The 18,868-nt window shown below is 45.4% G+C and overlaps 1 long non-coding RNA gene across 1 annotated transcript; it reads left to right on the top strand.

Annotated features, from left to right (window-relative positions):
- The first annotated feature begins 297 nt into the window (after window positions 1-297).
- Window positions 298-8,607, top strand: LOC118017902. The gene is made up of 4 exons (XR_004681276.1): window positions 298-1,215; window positions 2,805-2,879; window positions 6,716-6,943; window positions 7,912-8,607. It is a non-coding gene; the product is annotated as an uncharacterized LOC118017902 (long non-coding RNA).
- Window positions 8,608-18,868: the final 10,261 nt, after the last annotated feature.

Consider the following 18,868-nt stretch of genomic DNA (forward strand, 5'->3'; position numbering starts at 1 on the left):
GGGAGGCTGAGTTTGGTGGGATACACCGGCCATGGCAACAGGCTAGCATTCAGCTCCCAATAGCTCAGCTGTGAAGGTCTATCAGAGGGGACCAAGGTGTCCAGAGGGCCAGCCCCACACAGGGCAGCCTTGCTTATGGCCTCCTGCTCAGCACCCCCAAGGGTCCCAGGCTTCTTGGGAGTGTCCTCTGAGGAAAAAGCAGCATTCCAGGCCCAGATGCAGACAGCTGTGTGCTTCTTGCAGCCTTGGGTGACTCATGCTGGGACAAGAAAGCCGCTTCTTTCCTGGATTCCCTGTCCCCAAATCCTAATCTGGGGAAAGCTGCCTTAAGCTCCCTGCACACGAAACTCGGTCTGGGTGGCTGGCACACGCGAGGGGTGGAGGCCAGTGACATCCAGAACAAAGAGGAAATTCAGGGCGGGAGATCATTTTCTCTCCCTGGCACGCCTCTGCAGCCATCTGGCTGAGGGGGCTGTTGTTCAAACCTCTGGATCACGGACTGTTTGTTTTTCAGGAGTTTGCAGCTGATTATTTTCATCAGATTCCCTACAACCCACTGCGCTGGCTCCCTTTGCAGGCAAACCTGCGTAGCCAGCTCATCCTCCCGGCCGGGTTCACAGTCCCCTCACAGAGAAGCAGTCGCCGCGCTCTTCCCTAACCGATGAAGGGGCCCTGGGCCAGGATGGGGCCTTCGCCTCTGGATGCCTGGGCCAGCCCGCCAGATGTTCCGGCTGATGTCAACTGGAGAGACTGCAGTGAGAGGGGCATTTGAGAGATCGGAAAGCCCCTGGTGGCCTGACCAGCTCCAGTGGCCATCCCAGCTCTGAAAAGGCAGCGTCAACCTTTTCTGAGCATCTCCAGAGAGGGGGAATGTGAAGATCTCAGAGAGGCCTGTTACTCTCACTGTATGGCAGCTGGGCCTCCGTTTCCTCCTCTGGGGGTGGGGGACAGTCAAGTCTTAGGTCCCTGGGCTAATGCATATGCATACATATGCATACACACGTAATGATACAGGTAAAAGGCCCAAGGCCGTGTCTGGACATAGCAGGTTCGCAGTAAATACCATGAGTTCTCTTCTTTCACCTCTTCAAAGATACGAGGCCCTGGCCATTCTGCTCCACGGCTTCAAGCACAAGCAAGAGGGCTGGTGGTCCTCACTGTGGGAGACAGGGTGCAGAGACTGAGGACTTCCCTTCCAGATGGGATAAGAACGCGGTAAGTCCGTGTCTCCATAGTAACTGGGTGATAACTCTTCACCCAGAAAATCGAATTCAAATGGTTTGGTAATTTGTGAGCTCAGTTACTCAATATGCCTTCTGGACGTCGGCCTGTCCGTGGGGATCGGAGAGATGGACCCAGGCAGTGGGGCGGGGGCAGAAACCGGTTGTTTGGCATGAGGGAAGACGCATCTCCTCTACTGCAGGAATCACAAAAGGCTCTGTGTGAAAGTCGGGCAGCCCCTAACCTAAGAATCCGGGTTATGGCAATTTCTAAACCAAACAGTGTTTTTCATTCTTTGTATCTTAACTTCTCAGAACTCCTCACTTTTGGTAGTAAGAGAAATGGCTCCCCACTCCCAGCCCTCTCTTCTCCCCGCAACTGAGGCGGCCCCAGATCCGTGGCGCTGCCTTCCTTCGGGGTGCTCAGAGGGCTCAGCTCCGGTGGGCCTGGCAGCTGGGCCAGGAGGGAAGGGCTTGATACCAGTCCTGGCCTTGCAGCCCATTTCCTCAGGATCACTGGCGTCCCTAACCCAAAGACTTGAATCCTGACCCCAAGCCTCAGGCCTATGGCTCCCGGACTTCCTCAGAAGCCACCCACTTCCCTAGAACCTCCATACTGCCCACTCCTCAGCCATTGGTCACTGCTCTGGCCGCTGCAGGCCTCTCTGTGGACCTCCAGACACCACTGCTTCCAGGCCAGCCCCACACGGAGCCCCATGCCGTGCAGCTGAGCTGACCCACACTGCTTGCCACACCTCTGCTGGCATGGCTATGGTGCCCCTGGAGTCCTTCCTTACCTGAGCAGCCCACTGTTCACAGGACAAGAGAGCTTTAGGAACGAGCAAATGACAATGTAGAGCGAGAATTGCAGTGGATATGCACAGAGCATGGAAAGGTCATCTTAGACGAGGAGAACACACTCTACCCCAAGGTGTGGGAAGGGAGCTCTGGGGAGGAAACGTGGTCCAACTAGGAGTTTAAAAGCAGAATAGGAGACCAGACTGGGACAGCCAGCTTCTCATTAATTCAATGGTCACTTCTATCTTCACCATAATGTCCCTTTTGTGGCTGTCTTCTTCTAATTCACTTAGTTTTGCCTCTGAACTACAAAGTCAAGGCAGAATCCTGTCCTAAGTTAAAAACTCTGGATTTTCTTTAGTAGAATAGCTAGTAAGGGAGCCCTGGGTGTGGAATCAGAAGCCGCTGGGGGAAGCCTTGCATCTCTTGATCTTTAGAAGTGACTCTCACCACTCTAAACCTCAGTTTACTCATCGGAAAAGCAGAGAAAATAATTCCATCCAGGCCAGTTGTGCAGTTCAGATGAAGTAATGTGTGTGAGGCCACTTCATGAATGGGCAGCCCCTCTGCCCATTGGAGAATTTGTCATGGCAGCAAGACCTTCCCATAGGCTGATCCAACTGCTTCCCAAGACATGGAGGTAGCTACGAGAAAAATCCTAAATCTTTATTTCCCCCTGTTTGCGTGCCTATGATTGCTGGGTTTGCTGGGCAACATGTACCTTACAAATGAGCTTCTAGCAGGCCTGGCATCTTGTACCTATGTGCTCCTGCAACTGTTTTTCAGCAGAGAAATCCCACCTGAGCAACAAGAATACACACCCAAGGTCCCTCAGAATAAGCTTCTGTGTGTGCCAGATCGGTGAGTCCAATGGCAAGGTGTGGGTGGTTGGGGTGTCACTTTAAAAAAAGGCAGGAGGGAGGAAGGAGGGAGCTCTGTTTGAGGGGAAGGGAAATGCTCACACTTGCCCAAAGCTAAAGAAATCTTGGCGAAGGTAGCAGGTATATACACGCTGCTGACCTGCTCCCGACCTCTCCAAGGGAGGCCCAGGGAAGGAAAGCTCTGGAGGGGAAACCAGAGCTGGAAGTGGCTTTCAATTACTTTTCAACTGCTGGCCATGGAAAAACAGGAAGACAGCATTCAAAGCAGGGAGCTCTCGTAGGTTGAGGTTCTCAGAGCTGGTGGGAGCCCCACTGACGTTGGTGGGGGAGGGGACACCAGCAGGGAGACACTCCAACCCTGAACCTGCTGACAGAGCCCCATCCTGAGCTTGGCCTGAACTGAGGGGACAGAAGGAGAAATGTTGGATTTGAGCCCCGGATGAGTCCCTTCTACCCTGCGAGCCTCAGTTTCCCCTTGTGTGCAGCTGGAGGGTGGGACTGTCCCATCTCTAGGCATCCTTCCCAAACTGACTTGTGTGGTCTCTGATGCAAATGTCCCGTGAAGAAACTCAGGGACCGGAGGAGGGTGCCTGGTCACTGAATTCCACACCCCTCCTCTCTGTCCGCTGGATTTCCCGATCAGCATCCAAGCTTGTTTACCGAGTTCCTAACAAAAGCAGGCTGCTCCCCAACACTGACACAGTTCTGCAGAGTCTGTCCACCACGTCGTCCTGTTCACTCCTCCCAACGGTCCCATGAAAAAATAACCATAGCCACGGCTGATTGGTATTCCGTGCCAAGCAGTATTCTCAGCCATTTACGTATTTCATTTTACTTAATCCTCACCATCCTAGGAGGCATAGGTACTACTGTCCCCAGTTTACTGATGTCCCCTTGCCCTGCCACACATGAGCCGGTCCACAGAGCTCCTCCAGATGCCCATGGACCTGGAGCCTCTGAGCCTGACCTGCAGGCTCTCCACTGGAGCTCTAGCCCCTCTGGGCCGGCTCCCGCCTGTTTGCCTTGGGCCTATATGTCCTCCCAGCTGTCCTTGGCTCTGGTCTCCCTCCTACAGGAGGACAGTCTTGAGAAATCATTTTCCTGCTGCAGCAGGTAGAGGCCACTTGGGTGGGCTGGGTGCTGAGGAAGATGCTGAACTACTTTCCACAGGTCTGCTCCTCCCCAGAGGAGGGCTGGCTCCCAGGGCAGCCTGACAAGTGTCTGTTCTAGAAACTTGGCCAAATGTTCTTCCTTCCTCGCTGGCTCAGAGGATCTGGGGTCATGTCTGCTGGGCTCAGCCCTCCACCTGTGTCCTAGATCCGAGGACCGCCCTCTCCCGCACAGCCTCTCCTCCCTGGCAGCCCCCCCACCCCACTCCCCCTCTGCTGGCTCCTTCCCATCCACTGCAGCTGAAGTGCAGCAGAGAAAGCCCAGACAAGGAGTCTGAAGACGGAATCAAATCCAGCCCTGCCATTTATCAACCGCAGCATGACTCTAGACAAGTCACCCAGCTACGCCTCGGTTTCCCTAATGGAAGTTGAGGCTATGAAGGTGATGGATGGGGTAGTACATTCTCTCCAGTCTGATTTCAACTACTCCCATCTTGCTGCCTCTGCTCCATCCCGATCTGTTTCCTGCCCATGGATTATCTAACAAATTCACTCACTAGACAGCCTGGGCACAGAGGACATAGGCCCTGCTATCAAGGTGTCCACCATCTAGTGCGTCAGGGAGACAACAAACAGGATTACAAGACAATGTCCTGAGAACTGTGATGTCAGAGGCGAGAGTGCTGAGGCAATGGGATGAAAAGTGTCTAACTCGGGCCTTGGGTTCCTGCAGAGGCTTCCCAGAGGAGAAGACATCAAGCTGGGAACCAAGGGCTGGTAGCAATCAGGTCTCTGAAGGAGGGTAAGAGTATTCCAGGCAGAGGCAACAGCTTTACCACGGCCCGAAGACAACAGAGGGTGAGCAGGTTAGGGGACATGAATGTGATTTGATTTGGTCAGACCACAGAATATATGCATGCATGTGGGCGTGTGTGTGTGTGAGGGGGGTACGCCTGCGTGTGCCTGCGTGTGCCTGTGCATGCACGATGGAGTACAAGAGGACAGAGAGGCGAGCCTGGAGAGGTGGGCACGCACTGGCTCATGCAGAGTAAGACTCTAGGTATTATATGGAGAGCAATGGGGCCTAATGGGGGAATTTTAAATAGGGAAGGGACATGGTCAGGAGCGTATTCTAAAAAGATCCACCTGTCTGCCACGGGCAAAGGGGGACCTGATTGAAAAAAGAAAAGATTAATAATAGTAAACGTCTTTGAGGATGTGGAGCCACTGGAACGCCCATACTCAGATACACTGAGAAACGCACGTGTAACCTGCCCTACCCTGTAAAGAACCATTTGCAATACCTAGTAAAGTAGCAGATCTGTTTACTCTTGACCGAGCAACTCTGTTTCTTGGGGGACATGTGTGAGGATATTCACCACAATGCCATTTGTAATAGTGAAAATAGAAATGACCTAACCAGGCATCTGGTAGGGGAGCAACTCTATAAACAATGATTAATTCTTATAACAGAATCTACACGATGGTTAAGTGAATGAACTAGATCTTCATGTAGCAAGGACAAATTTGAAAATACAACGAGCAGTGGAGCGAAAAAAGGCAACTTGCAAAAGAACATGAACCTAATACCATAGGGTTTGTGGGTCATCAGTAGAAAAGGTAGAAAAACACATGTGGGAATAAATCACATCCACTTTAGGATAATGTTTACTCTGTGACGGAGTATTAAGGGATAGGGTGGGAATGTAGCTGAGATGATAATGTTCTGTTTCTGTAAAAGACAGGGCTAAAGTGAATATGGTGAAATGTTATCTATTGAATCAAAATTTATTATTTGCTGTACTTTTTTTTATGTGTTTGAAGTGTTTTTTCAGTTAAATTGACAACAGATTGGTGGAAAGCAAGACAAGGAGGGCATATCTGCTGGAGAGGCTTAGGCTGTGTCCAGGGGAGGGGTGCCACTGAGTCAGACCAAAGGAGGGCCCGGAGGGGATGGAGAGAAGTGGATGTCAGTGAACAATACTCAGGAAGTAAAATCGGCACAACTCCCTGCCCACTGCAGTGTCTTCCTTCCTTCTCCTCGCTCTATCCTTGGGTACTAATCAGAGTTCTGCCTCCAGGAAGCTTCCTCAACTACTCTACTTCTCAGAGATCTCTCTACTCTGACATTCTTTCCCTACTCTGAAGCCCTGACCATCTTGGTTCACTCCAGGCATCATTTCATGCAACAGTGCCTGAACTTGTGGTGTCTATATGTCTCATCTCTCCAGTAAAACCCAAAGAGCCAGAACCGTCTCTCATGTTCTTGATGGCTGTCCCTCCAGGCCTATGTGGCTGATCGCTGAATCATGGGGCCTCACACAATGCCAGACCCATGGTCAGTGCATGAAAAATTCTAGTTGAATGAATAAATGAACAGATAAGTGAGTGACTAAATGAGTTCCAGAAAGAACTGTTAAAGAAATACCAAGAGGCAATGTGGCAGCCCTGAATTCAAACCATGACTTTGCCATTAATAAGCAGTAACTTTGGTAAGTCACTTAGTCTCTCTGAATCCATTTCCCCACCTATGAAATGGAGAAAACACCCATCTTTCAGGATTAATGCTTATGGATATTATATACTGCTTATATATACCTATGGACATTATATGTTATGGAGATTATATCCATAATATATCTCTAAGAATGCCTATCATTTCCTCCCCAACCACACTCATGTTTCATAGAATTTTCCTTCTCCCTAGCCCAGAAAATGTAGCCTTTTATACCAGGTGACCGACCCAGTCCATTCTGCAGACAGCTGATGGAGCTCCAATCCAAGCTGGGCCAATGAGACTGTCCCTCCCAAGAATTTGAACTACAGAGACCTAGTCAATTGGCATGCCTTCATCAAACATTTGATGAGCAGCCTCCTCGAACCATGCCCTGAGCTTGCACAGCTGTATATTTTAGCCAATGTGCTACAATGCAAGGTGAGAGCCTGGGAACTGGGGGCAGGGATGGGGTGGGGTGGGGAATAGGATGCCGTCTCTCTCTCCTGCCCCATACCACAAGCCACTTTGGAGGCCTTTTTGGGACAAGGCTTCTCTCTTTCACAAAGCGAGTCCTGACTTGCTCTTCCCCATAGCACTTGGTCTAGTGCCTGACACTGAGAAGGTGTTCCAGTAACATGGATGCAAATGAATTGTGTTGGATTTGAATGGAACTAGACCAAGACTCATGAGGGAGAGAAAGCAGGCTGGTTGAGTGCAGACAAATCCAAATCCTAGGAGGCATGTTTTGAGCAATTAGAGACATTTAACTTGTGGCAGAAAAAGCTTGTGGACAGCAAACGGGAAAAGGGATCTGATGTTCTTTGTGACTAAGAGAATCAAATGTGGCATCATACTGGGAAAAATCGTGTCAGATCAGCTCATAGACATAATGGGTTGTCTTGTAAGGCCCCCTGTTTGGGAGATGTGCAAGCAGAATCCAGGGGCCATGCAGCCGCTACTCGGGCACTGTATGAGGGGGTTGGGCTAGATGCTCTGCAAAGCTCCTTGCAGATGGAAGTGTCTAAGTTTATGCTGTTATTTATTGGTGTACCCTAGATGAAACTGTTAGTCAAAGTTCTAGTTATTAATGAGACCTCTCAGAAATCTTGGCCATGTGTTCTGAAATAAATATCAGACAAAGAGCATCCATGGAATAACTGTTATGAATTATCATTTCAGTTTTTATTACACAGTTTTATTAATGTTGGATAGAGTTTTAAGCTTTTTTTTTTTGTCCTAAAAATGTTAATGGGTTGCCTGTCAGCTTCAAAAGAAGGAAAATTGCTACCAAGAAAAGTATGTAGTTAGAGTGTTAACCTGGAAGTGGAAAGCAGCAGCAAAGTTCCAGCAGAGGGTCTGGCATGTGCTCAACACATGGACATGTCCTGTTCTTTCCCTTTTTACAGCCTGTCTGAAGTCACCAAGAGGACAAAATCAAGATGAGACCAGGCCAGCTTTGCAGAATCCAGTGGGAATTTGTTGTCTATGTGACAGCAGCTGACTGAAGAGAGAGAGGCAATTTTCCAAAGTTGTATGTGGAATAAGAAGTCCCCCCGCCTCATAATGATGCCTCCACTGGTCCCCTTCCAATGCTCCTGCCACCATAACAATCCACTCCCGAATAAGCAGCCCACTCTCAGAAGAGGCAGAAGAAAGTGGAAAGCTTGAGGGGTTCTTTGGGGGCTCCATCCTGCTCCTATCTTCTTCTTGGGCCTTTTGGCATCTTGGTGTTTGCCAATAAGCCAACCCCAGGTAGACCCAGCCATCAATAGCAGGCATGTAATCCCATGCATCCAGCTTCCAGGGTCCATACATCAGAGCTAGAGAAGCATCTACATGGCAAACAGCAATGACGAAGGATCTTATCACCAGACAAATACCTACAACTGTAGTTTTCTTAACCTTGGCTGTGGGAGCTTTTAAAAACCCAATACCCTACATCTAAAACCATAAAAATCAGAATCTCTAGGGGTCGGACACAGATATCAGCATTTTTACCTTTAAAAAAATGAGATATACTTGACATACCTCGGAAATTTATAGAACCTAACTATACATCTTAATGTATTTTTTTATTAACACATAATGTATTATTTGTTTCAGGGGTACAGGTCTATGATTCATCAGTCTTACACAATTCACAGCGCTCACCATAGCACATACCCTCCCCAGTGTCCATCACCCAGCCACCCCATCCCTCCCACACCCCATCCACTCCAGCAACCCTATTTGTTTCCTGAGATTAAGAGTCTCTTATGGTTTGTCTCCTTCTCTGGTTTTGTCTTGTTTCATTTTTCCCTCCCTTCCCCTATGATCCTCTGTCTTGTTTCTCAAATTCCTCATATCGGTGAGATCATATGGAAATTATCTTTCTCTGATTGACTTATTTTGCTACATCTTAATGTATTTTAACAAATGCATAGGGGCGCCTGGGTGGCTCAGTCAGTTAAGCACCTGCCTTCGGCTCAGGTCATGATCTTCAGGTCCTCGGATCAAGCCCCGCATTGGGCTCCCTGCTCAGCAGGGAGTCTGCTTCTCTCTCTCTCTCTCTCTTTCTCTCCCTCCCTCCCCGTTTGCCCCTCCCCACTGCTTGTTCTCTCTCTCAAATAAATAAATAAAATCTTTAAAAAAAAAAATGCATAGACCTGTGTAGCTTATACCCCTATCAAGACATGAAACACTTCTATCACCTCAGAAAATTCCCTCCTGTCCCTTCCCAATCAATCCCCATCCTCAGACCTCAAGATGAAACCATTGTTCTGATTTTCCTACCTTGGATTATTTTTGCTTGTTCCAGGATTGGAATTCTATATTAAATATATAGAATATGTTCTATATATATGTAGATATAATGTTCTATATATTATATATATATATGTTGGAATTCTAGAATTGGAATCATTCTATAAACAGAATGATACAGTATGAACTCCTTTCCATCTGGCTTCTTTTACTTAGCATATGCTTTTTAGATTCATCCATATTTTGTATATATCAGTAGTGCATTCCTTTGTCATTGCTTACTTATATTCCATTGTATAGATTAATACAATTCATTGCTCCATTCAGCAGTTGATTTTGGTTGTTTCCAGTTTGTGATGATTCTGAGTAAAGCCTCCATAAACATTCACATACAAGTCTTTGTGACAATATATGTTTTTCTTTCTCTTGGGTAAGTACTTAGGAGTGAAATTGCTGGGTTATATCACAAGTATTTGTTTAACTTTATAAGAAACTCGCAAACTGTTTTCCAAGGTATTCCATTTTACACTCCCACCAGCAATGGAAGAGAGTTCCAGTTGCTCCACATCCATGCCAGCACTTGTTATGTCAGGTTTTTTAGTAACCTTTTTATTTTAGAAACAGTTTTAGATTTACAGAAAATTTACAAAGGTAGCAAAAGACAGGTCTCATGTACCCTGCACCCAGCTTCCCTTATTATTAACATCTTACATTGGTATGGTATATTTATTACAGTAAGTAAACCATTACTGGTACATTTTTTATTAACTCATGTCCATTCTTTACTGAGATTTCTTTAGTTTTTTCCTAACGTCTTTCTTCTGTTCCAGGATTCCACCCATGCTACCACATCACATCTAGTTATGTCTTCTTAGGCTCCCCTTGCCTGTGATGAGCTGGACAGTTTTGAGAAGTTCTGAGAAGTATGAGTATGTGAAATTTTCCTCAATATTAGACTGGAGATAAGGATTTTGGAAAGGAAGACCACAGAGGTAATTCTCATGTGTGTCATTCTCATCACATCATCACATCATACCAAGGGTACATACTGTCACCATGACTTATGACTGTTGATGACCTCAATCATGTGGCTGAAGTACAGAGAAAAAAGTCTTCAACATGCCCACATATTTATTTACCTTTTCCAATTCCTTCTGCAGTGTCCAATCTGCTTTATCCACTCCAGTGAATTTTTAACATTTCGGATATTAGGTTTTTGTTTTGTTTTGTTTTTTGTGTTTTTTTTCCTGCCCCACCCACTCCCCCAGATATTAGGTTTTTTAGTTCTAGAATTTCTGTTTGGTTCTCTTTTGTCATTTCCATTTCTCTGTTGAGATTCTCCTATCTGTTCACTTATTATGTCCATCTCTTCCTCTTTTTTTAAATCTATGAACATATTGATAATAGCTGTGTAAAGCTTTTAGCTACTAATTCCATCATTTTATCATCTCTGGACCGTTTTATCTAACTGTTCTTTCTCCTAGTTTGGTGCGCATTTCCCTGCTTTTTTGTGTTTCCGGTAATTTTTGTGTATTTGCTGGACACTGTTGATACTATATTGACAGTATGGATTGTTACCTTCCTTTAAAGGGTGTCATGTCTTTTGTTTTGTGTGTTTTGTTTTGTCTGGCAGGCAGTTAACTTTATTCTAAAGAGATAAAGGCACAGACTTCCTGGGGTCTCAACTGACAGTCTAGGCTACTGAGTGAGGGCTCTCTAATATAGCTAGTCAGAAATCCAGTATCCATCAGCACTGTGAGTCTACCAAAATCTCTGTTGAGCTCGTGCCCTCCAGGAGCTGTTTCCTGATAGGTTTCTCAGAGTCTCACTCTGTGCATGTACAGCTTACTACTCAGCAAAAAACATAAGAGGACTCCATGAAAATTTCACATCAGTATATTTAAACCTCCTTTAGTGATTCCAATGCACAGCGAAGGTTGAGAACATTGACCATAATTCCCTAATTGTGAAGGAACCGGGAAAAAATGCTCTGGTACCAAAGAAAATGCAGATGTCGATAAAGGAGCTCTACTCTAAAATGACTCTAATCTGGGAAACATAAAGGAACAGAATCTAAGATAAATCAATGAGTGAAGTTTAGTGTACTTCCTGTTTTAATTTGAGGAGCTACAATACTCTTACTTTGCTTGAGTAGTCCCCTTTAGGACTTTCCTATCACCTAAAATGCAGACACTAAAGTGATATCTGGTTAAAAAGAATTCCTGATGCACTAAAGCCATCAGGTAGAGGAATTTAGATTGACCCTTGGTGAATTCCTATCAGTTGTCAGGTTCCAAGCTCAGAGGACACAGAGAAGTTTAAGAGGTCAGTCCTGCCCCCCAAGTAGCTCCCAATCTAGTTGAAATCCCAGTAGATGGAGAGCTAAGTGAAATACATTTCAGACTGTGATACGTCTGTAGCATGGCAGGGATACATTCAAAGTGCTTTTAGGAGTGTAAGTTTCTAGCTTTGGGTCTGAAAGTCTTCACAATGGAAAAGCTTTTAATCTGAGTTCCATTAAGGACAAGAAGGGTGAAGAAGGTGGGGAAGTGAGGAAGGGAAGGATATTCTAGGTAAAGAGAACATATTCAAGGAGAATAAATAGAACATTAAGGGAAATTTGGGAAGTTAAGAGTAGAAGCATAGTATATAGAAAGGCAGAAAGAAGATGACATCACCCTCCCCATTGAGTGAAACGAATCAAATTTAGGAAGTAAAAAATAACTTAAAACCAGTTCCTGCTGATTTATAATGAATCACACCTCACTTAGTAGATCCTTAGCAGAAGTTTAACAAAGGTCTGTTGTAGTGGGGGACAGCTAAACAGACAGTGTACATAGAACCAGAGATGTCTGACCATGTGAATCTAATCTGAAGAATGTAACCTCACTGAAGTCCCACATTGCGTTTTAGTGTAAAACTGTGGAGAGTGATCTTTACACACGGGTGGTGATCCTTCACTTGTTATGTATTGGCCCAGGCAAAATCTCTGGGTGGACTAGGAGGCTTGAGGATCAAAGACACTTAGCCAGATGTGTCTTGGAGACCTCCGTGGTCAGTGAATGTGAGTCTGAGGCCTGTGGCTCCCATTTACTACAAACTGTAAAGTCCTGTGATTCCTCCAACCCTCAGTCCCCTCCTTGGTGAAATGGGCACATTAAGGGCTGCTCGCTCTACTGTCTCACGGGATTCTCAGGAAAGACCAAATGACCTACTTTGTGTGGAAAAGCCTTGTAAGGTTTAGAGCTCAATTGTGATGCAAAGGGTTATTATTACTAATAATAAACAAGAAGAATGTGGGACAATGACCAGAACTTCCTGTTGAGACAATAACTCCATGAAACCATTAAGAGAGGTAGGATGTTTGTCAATTCCATAATGAGAGTTATGCGCAGGTATTGTTTCAACATCTCCAGGGAATAAAGGGTTTGACAGTAATAAAGAATGAGCCATTTTGTCCTAAAGATTCTAGTTCTCTTTAGAATCATTTCAATAGCTTTCTATGCCTCCCCCAGGCTTTTCCTGCCTATTCTGCCATGACTGATGAGAACTGAGCATTATTCAATTAATTTTTTCCTTAAAAGAATTTGTCTCTCCTTGTGCTAATACTCTCATAATTCAAGTCTGTGAATACGCCGCCCCACCCCCACCCCAACCAGGCAGCCCTCAGGCACAATGCTGGGGCCCTGCAGAACTTGATTTTCTCAATGACTTCAGAAGTTTCTTCTAGTTACCAAGAAGAGGAAAATGTGTGCCTGACACCAAACCAGTAGGCCAGAACCCCTTCATTCCCTTCTATCAGCTCAGGATGAGAGGTTTTCCTGTGGATGCCAGTTGGCATTTTTAATTTGTTAAAGAAAAGAGTGTGGGCAAAGCCTTCTGGGGGATACACACTGCTCTTCAGAAATGCAACAGAAGGATTCTTTCTTGTTGGTCTAATGATGCCTGGTGGTGATTTTGATGACCTTTGGGATGTCGTTTTCATGTCCTGGCTTCATACACAGCAGCCGACTGCCCCCCTCCCCCATATCGTGTCACAAAGAGCCTGTGGGTTCTGGTCCCACATGGTTGATGTGGGAAATAAAGGCAGAAGGAAATGTAGATAAAATTAAATGTCCTTATAACCTGCAGCCCATTGACAAATACTTGAGGCAGGCAGAATATAATGTTCCTCCAGGAAGCTCCCAACTGTCTTAATGTTAATGGCTTGCTAGAGGGAAAACAACCTTGGTTTGACAATAGCAGGGCCTCTGGCATCCTGTGAGTCTTCTTTAGCAGATGAAAATCCTTTTGAAACTTCCCATATCTTTACTTCCCCCAACCCCAAAGTATATAATCAGTTGCCCCTCACAATCTCGGGGCAGCAGCTCCTTCTGAGCATAGGTCTTGTCCCAGTGCTTTAATAAAACCACCTTTTTGCACCGGAGACATCTCAAGAATTCTTTCTTGGCCATCGGCTCCAGGCCTCACCCCACCAACACCAACACACCAACATTCAAAATCTACATCATGGTAATCCAAAGCCTTTTCTTGAACTCCAAATTGACACTAAAATAATCAAACTCCTATAATAATGGGGAAAATCAGCATCGCCACCAAAACCTGGAAAGCATTCCCTCTGGCTAGAATTTTTAGCACTTCTCAAATTTTAATGGGCCTGCGAATCATCTGGGTATCTTGTTAAAATGCAGATCCTGGGGACACCTGGGTGGCTCAGTCAGTTAAGTGTCTGCCTTCAGCTCTGTTCAAGATCTCTCAGGGTCCTGGGATCAAGTCCCACGTCGGGCTCTCTGCTCAGCAGGACTGCTTCTCCCTCTCCTTCTGTGTTCTCTCTCTCTCTCAAATTAATAAATAAAATATTTTTTTTAAATGCAGATTCTGATTCAGTAGGCCTGGGATGGGGCCCAAGAAATTGCATTTCTAACAAACTCCTGGATGGTGCTCATACTGCTGGGCCTTGGACCACACTTTGAAGAGCCAGATATCAGAAGACAAATTCTGAGCAGCTCTCTCAGAACTCAAAGGAAGCGGTTAAGGAGATACACATGGAGAAAGAAAAGTTGAAAAGGGAGCCAAGAGCTACAACAGAGCTTCTACATATAGAAAAGAAAAGAACAGGAGTTAGAGAAAAAGGACGGAAGTTGCACGTATGCTTCCACTGCAGAAAAGCTTATTTGTCAAATTCAGCATATTACTCTAGCAAAGCAGAAATGCCACACAATTATTTTGATAAATGACCAAAATCATTTGAGAATATTCAACACTCCATCCTCCTCCTCCTCCTCATTATCACCATCACTGCCATCAGGTGAGAGTAGAATGTTTTCTTAAAGTGACAAATGTACTCTAGGTAAAATCAAGTCCAGCAGGATGCTGAGATGGTGAGATCCTAGAGCCATTCCCATTCCCATCAGTAACCAAAGAGATGTCCATGCCTGTCAGTGTGATTAACCCTGTTCTGCAAATCCAGACAGCCAAATACAAAACTGAAATTAGGGGTGATAAAAGTGGGGGTGATGTTCCGTTTCATGTCATCATGGCTTGGACAAAATAGAAGTGTCTTCCACTCTTGCCTAAATTGGAGGGAGCAGAGCAGGCTGGCACAGCTGTAATCCCATGACTCAGGAGACCTAGGCCTATCTGGTTCTCTGTTCAGTCTTCACAGAAAGGGCTCTCCCGCGGCAGCTCTGCACTAGCTGGCACGCGTATCTGGTATCTGAGACCTCATGAATATTTAGTGTTTCCTTGGTCCTTCCAGCTCACAGATGCTCTGCTTACTTTATCTAGAATGTCTCACACAACTATTTGCTCCTATTGCTCTCTAAGGCAGAACACAAATTTTTAAATAATATAGCAATACGCATGACATGAAATCTATTTCCTTAACCAATAAAGCTAAACAAAAATAATGAACAGATGATAATAACTAGGCATTTTTAAATGAGTGATAATATAAACTTATCCTAACAAATATGAAATTGTACCATAAAAGGGCAAGAAAGTTAACAGTATGCTAGCAGCTGAAAAGAAAAAAGACAGCTCCATGCAGAAAAGAAAGGTCAGAAATAGTCCTGACTACTTATAGAAAGTAGTAGATGCTAAGGCTATTGTTTCCAAATCAATGAGAAAAAGATGTATTGTGATACAATTTGCTAACTACATGGAAAAAAATAAAACTAGGTGCCTACCTCACACCATTTACAGATTCCAGATGAATGCAAGCTAAAAATGTAAAAATGAAACCATGAAAATATGACAGGAAAAGCTCTATGACTTTAAGTAATCTTGGGTTGGAAAATGACTTTTAAACCTGCCAGCAAAGGCGCCTGGGTGGCTCAGTCCTTAAGCATCTGCCTCGGGCTCAGGTCATGATCCCAGGGTCCTGGGATGGAGCCCCACATCGGGCTCCGTGCTCGGTGGGAGGCCTGCTTCTCCCTCTCCCTCTCCCACTCCCCCTGCTTGTGTTCCCTCTCTCACTGTGTCTCTCGCTGTCAAATAAATAAATAAAAATCTTTAAAATAAATAAATAAACCTGCCAGCAAAAACAGAAGAAAAAATGAAAATGCCAATCGATTTGATTCTTAATTTTCTTTCTCTCTCTTTTTTTTAAGATTTTATTTTTAAGTAATCTCCACACCCATTGTGGGGCTTGAACTCATGACCCTGAGATCAAGAGTCGTGTACTCCACCAACCAAGCCAGCCAGGCGTCCAAATTCTTTTTTTTTTTTTAAGATTTTATTTATATATTTGAGAGAGAGAGAGAGCACAAGCAGGGGGTGTGGTAGAGGGAGAGAGAGAAGCAGACTCCCTGCTGAGCAGGGAGCCCTACAAGGGGCTGGATCCCAGGACCCTGAGATCATGACCTGAGCTGAATGCAGACACTTAACCGACTGAGCCACCCAGGTGCCCCTATTCTTAATTTTAAAGGTCTGTGTGATTCTTCTGAAAGGCCACAATTGAACTGGAGTGGTGAAGAAAGAAGGATCTGGAACAGGCCTAGCTAGACTAGCCTAGTTCTTCAACAGGTCCATGAAGAAGCATTGGTAGGTCACACCAAATGGACACTACAGTTTGTGTGTATGCTAGCTAAAAGTTGATACACATATATAATTTTTAATTGTTCAAAAAGTATGTGATCAACATGGGTGAACCTTGAAAATAGTATTCTAAATGAAAGTCAGACCTGATAGGCCACATGTCATGGGATTCTTTTTTTAATGAAAATTCCAGAATAAACAAAACCATAGAGACAGAAAGCAGATTAGTTGTTGCTGAGCCTGGGGGGCTGGGGGGCTGGGGTGTGACTCTAATGTATACGGGACATCTTTTGGGGATGATGAAAATGTTCTGGAATTATGGGTGATGATTGCATAACTTTGTGAAGATACTAAAAACCGTAAGTTGTACACCTTAAAAGGGCATGTTTTAGGGGCGCCTGGGTGGCTCAGTTGGTTAAGCGACTGCCTTTGGCTCAGGTCATGATCCTGGAGTCCTGGGATCGAGTCCCGCATCGGGCTCCCTGCTTGGCAGGAAGTCTGCTTCTCCCTCTGACCCTCCCCCCTCTCATGTGTTCTCTCTCTCTCTCACTCTCATTCTCTCTCTCAAATAAATAAAATCTTTAAAAGATATATATATATAAAAGAGGGCATGTTTTATGGTATGAGAATTATATCTCAATAAAAAAGAAGAGAAAAGAGAAGAGTATGCTACAATTCACTACCAAGAGTGGATTCCATTTTTCTCAACTGATCCTACTGCCTCTGTAACACAGTAAGTTAAAAGAACTCCCTTAGGTTCATTAAGACTTGGTGCCTGAGCAAGGCTCATTGAAGGGATCTTTTCAGCCTGATGGCTAAGGGGACATGTCTCCTCACTCTATGATGTGGGCCTCATACAGGATGAGCCAATCCATAAACCCCCTACCAGGTTAGATCTAGCCATGCATCCTCTAAACCACTCAAAAAACTCTGCTTTTAGTTTACAAATTAGAGTAAGCATGTCTGAACCTCCAGTGGGTGGATTTGGCCATCTGTGGTTTCAGAGCATTTCTAAGCTTTTGGTTCCAAAACCATGGCCTTGAACTCATGAGGATTGGGATCCTCTCCCAGAACTCCATCCACATCACTTTCCAGCAACTCTGTGTCAGTGGGCCTTTTGTCCATTGGATATCGTGTAAGTTACAGACATGGCTTATCAGAGCAGGAAGGAAACTCAGACATAATCAGTCTGACTACCCTAACTCCCACCTCCTACAATCACATTTAATGGATGAGGTCCAGAAAGGAGAAGGAGCCATCCACAGTGTACCCGCACAAATAAGTGCGGAAACTAGAATCAAGTTAAATTTCTGTGTCCCAGTCCCCAAAGCCCATGTGGTTGTATATCCAATTATTTCTGTTGCAATATTGGCCTTAGTAACTCCAGTTGCAATTAAATAGTCTCCCACACAGTGAAAAGCAAATGGAAGGGCACAAGCCCAGCATCAGGACAAGGGTTTTAACCCTTTCAGGATGCTCCTGACAATACAGCAATTTGAAAGCCCAGGCCTAACACCTTAGGCAGACACCGTGAGAACACATACCTTCTCCAAGTTTCCTAGGACTCAATAAAATTATCCTTATTCATAGCTACAGATGGAACTAATAGGAGGGACCCAAGTACCTGCAAAGCAAATCTGATAGTCTCATAAAATTTCCTCCTCCTCCCAGGGTGCTTGGGTGGCTCAGTTGGTGGGCGCCTGGGTGGCTCAGTTGGTTAAGCGACTGCCTTCGGCTCAGGTCATGATCCTGGAGTCCCTGGATCGAGTCCTGCATCGGGCTCCCTGCTCGGCAGGGAGTCTGCTTCTCCCTCTGACCCTCCCCCCCTCTCATGTGTTCTCTCTCATTCTCTCTCTCTCAAATAAATAAATAAAATCTTAAAAAAAAAAAAAAAAATTTTCCTCCTCCTCTCCCCTGTCAATGAAGCGGTTTCTCCTACATTGCCAGATACCCATTCATTCATCCATTCCACCAACAAACACTTTCTAAACATCGACAGCGCACCTGGCCCTGTGTTAGACACTGAGACATGGAAATGGATCAAGCATAAACCTGCCTTCAAGGAGCCCCCAATCTACTGGGAGATGCTGCTTACAGGACCAGCCCTGACAGAAGGGAAAGGTAAGGGTCAGAGAGTTTACACAAAGCACCATGGAGACACAGGAGAGGTCATGATTCTGGCTTGCAGGTCAGGAAGGCTTCCTGATGTTGATGACATTTAAGCTGCACCTTGAACGTCTTCAAAGGGCAGAGGTGGGGGAAAGCTCTTATGGCACAGGGAACAGATGAGCAAAGGCACAAAGCATGAGGAACATGGCATGTTCAGGAAAGGTGACGAGACTGGGGTCCTTGGAGCTGTGTTATGTTGACCTGTTCCCCGTGAGTCTCCATCACTAAAATATAGGTTTCTTGGGTCAGCTAGGGACTGTGCATTATCCCCTTCCGAATCTCCATCACCTGGCACAGTGCCTAGCACCTAGTCAGAACTCAGCAAACTCTTTCCAAGTGAATAATCCCTCCATGGCAGGGATCGTAGTGAGTGCCTAATATACATGACATAAACCTTATGGATTTGGTACTATT

Source organism: Mirounga leonina, unplaced genomic scaffold, assembly GCF_011800145.1.
Source record: "Mirounga leonina isolate KUSES-001 unplaced genomic scaffold, KU_Mleo_1.0 Mir_170, whole genome shotgun sequence".
Lineage (NCBI taxonomy): Eukaryota > Metazoa > Chordata > Mammalia > Carnivora > Phocidae > Mirounga > Mirounga leonina.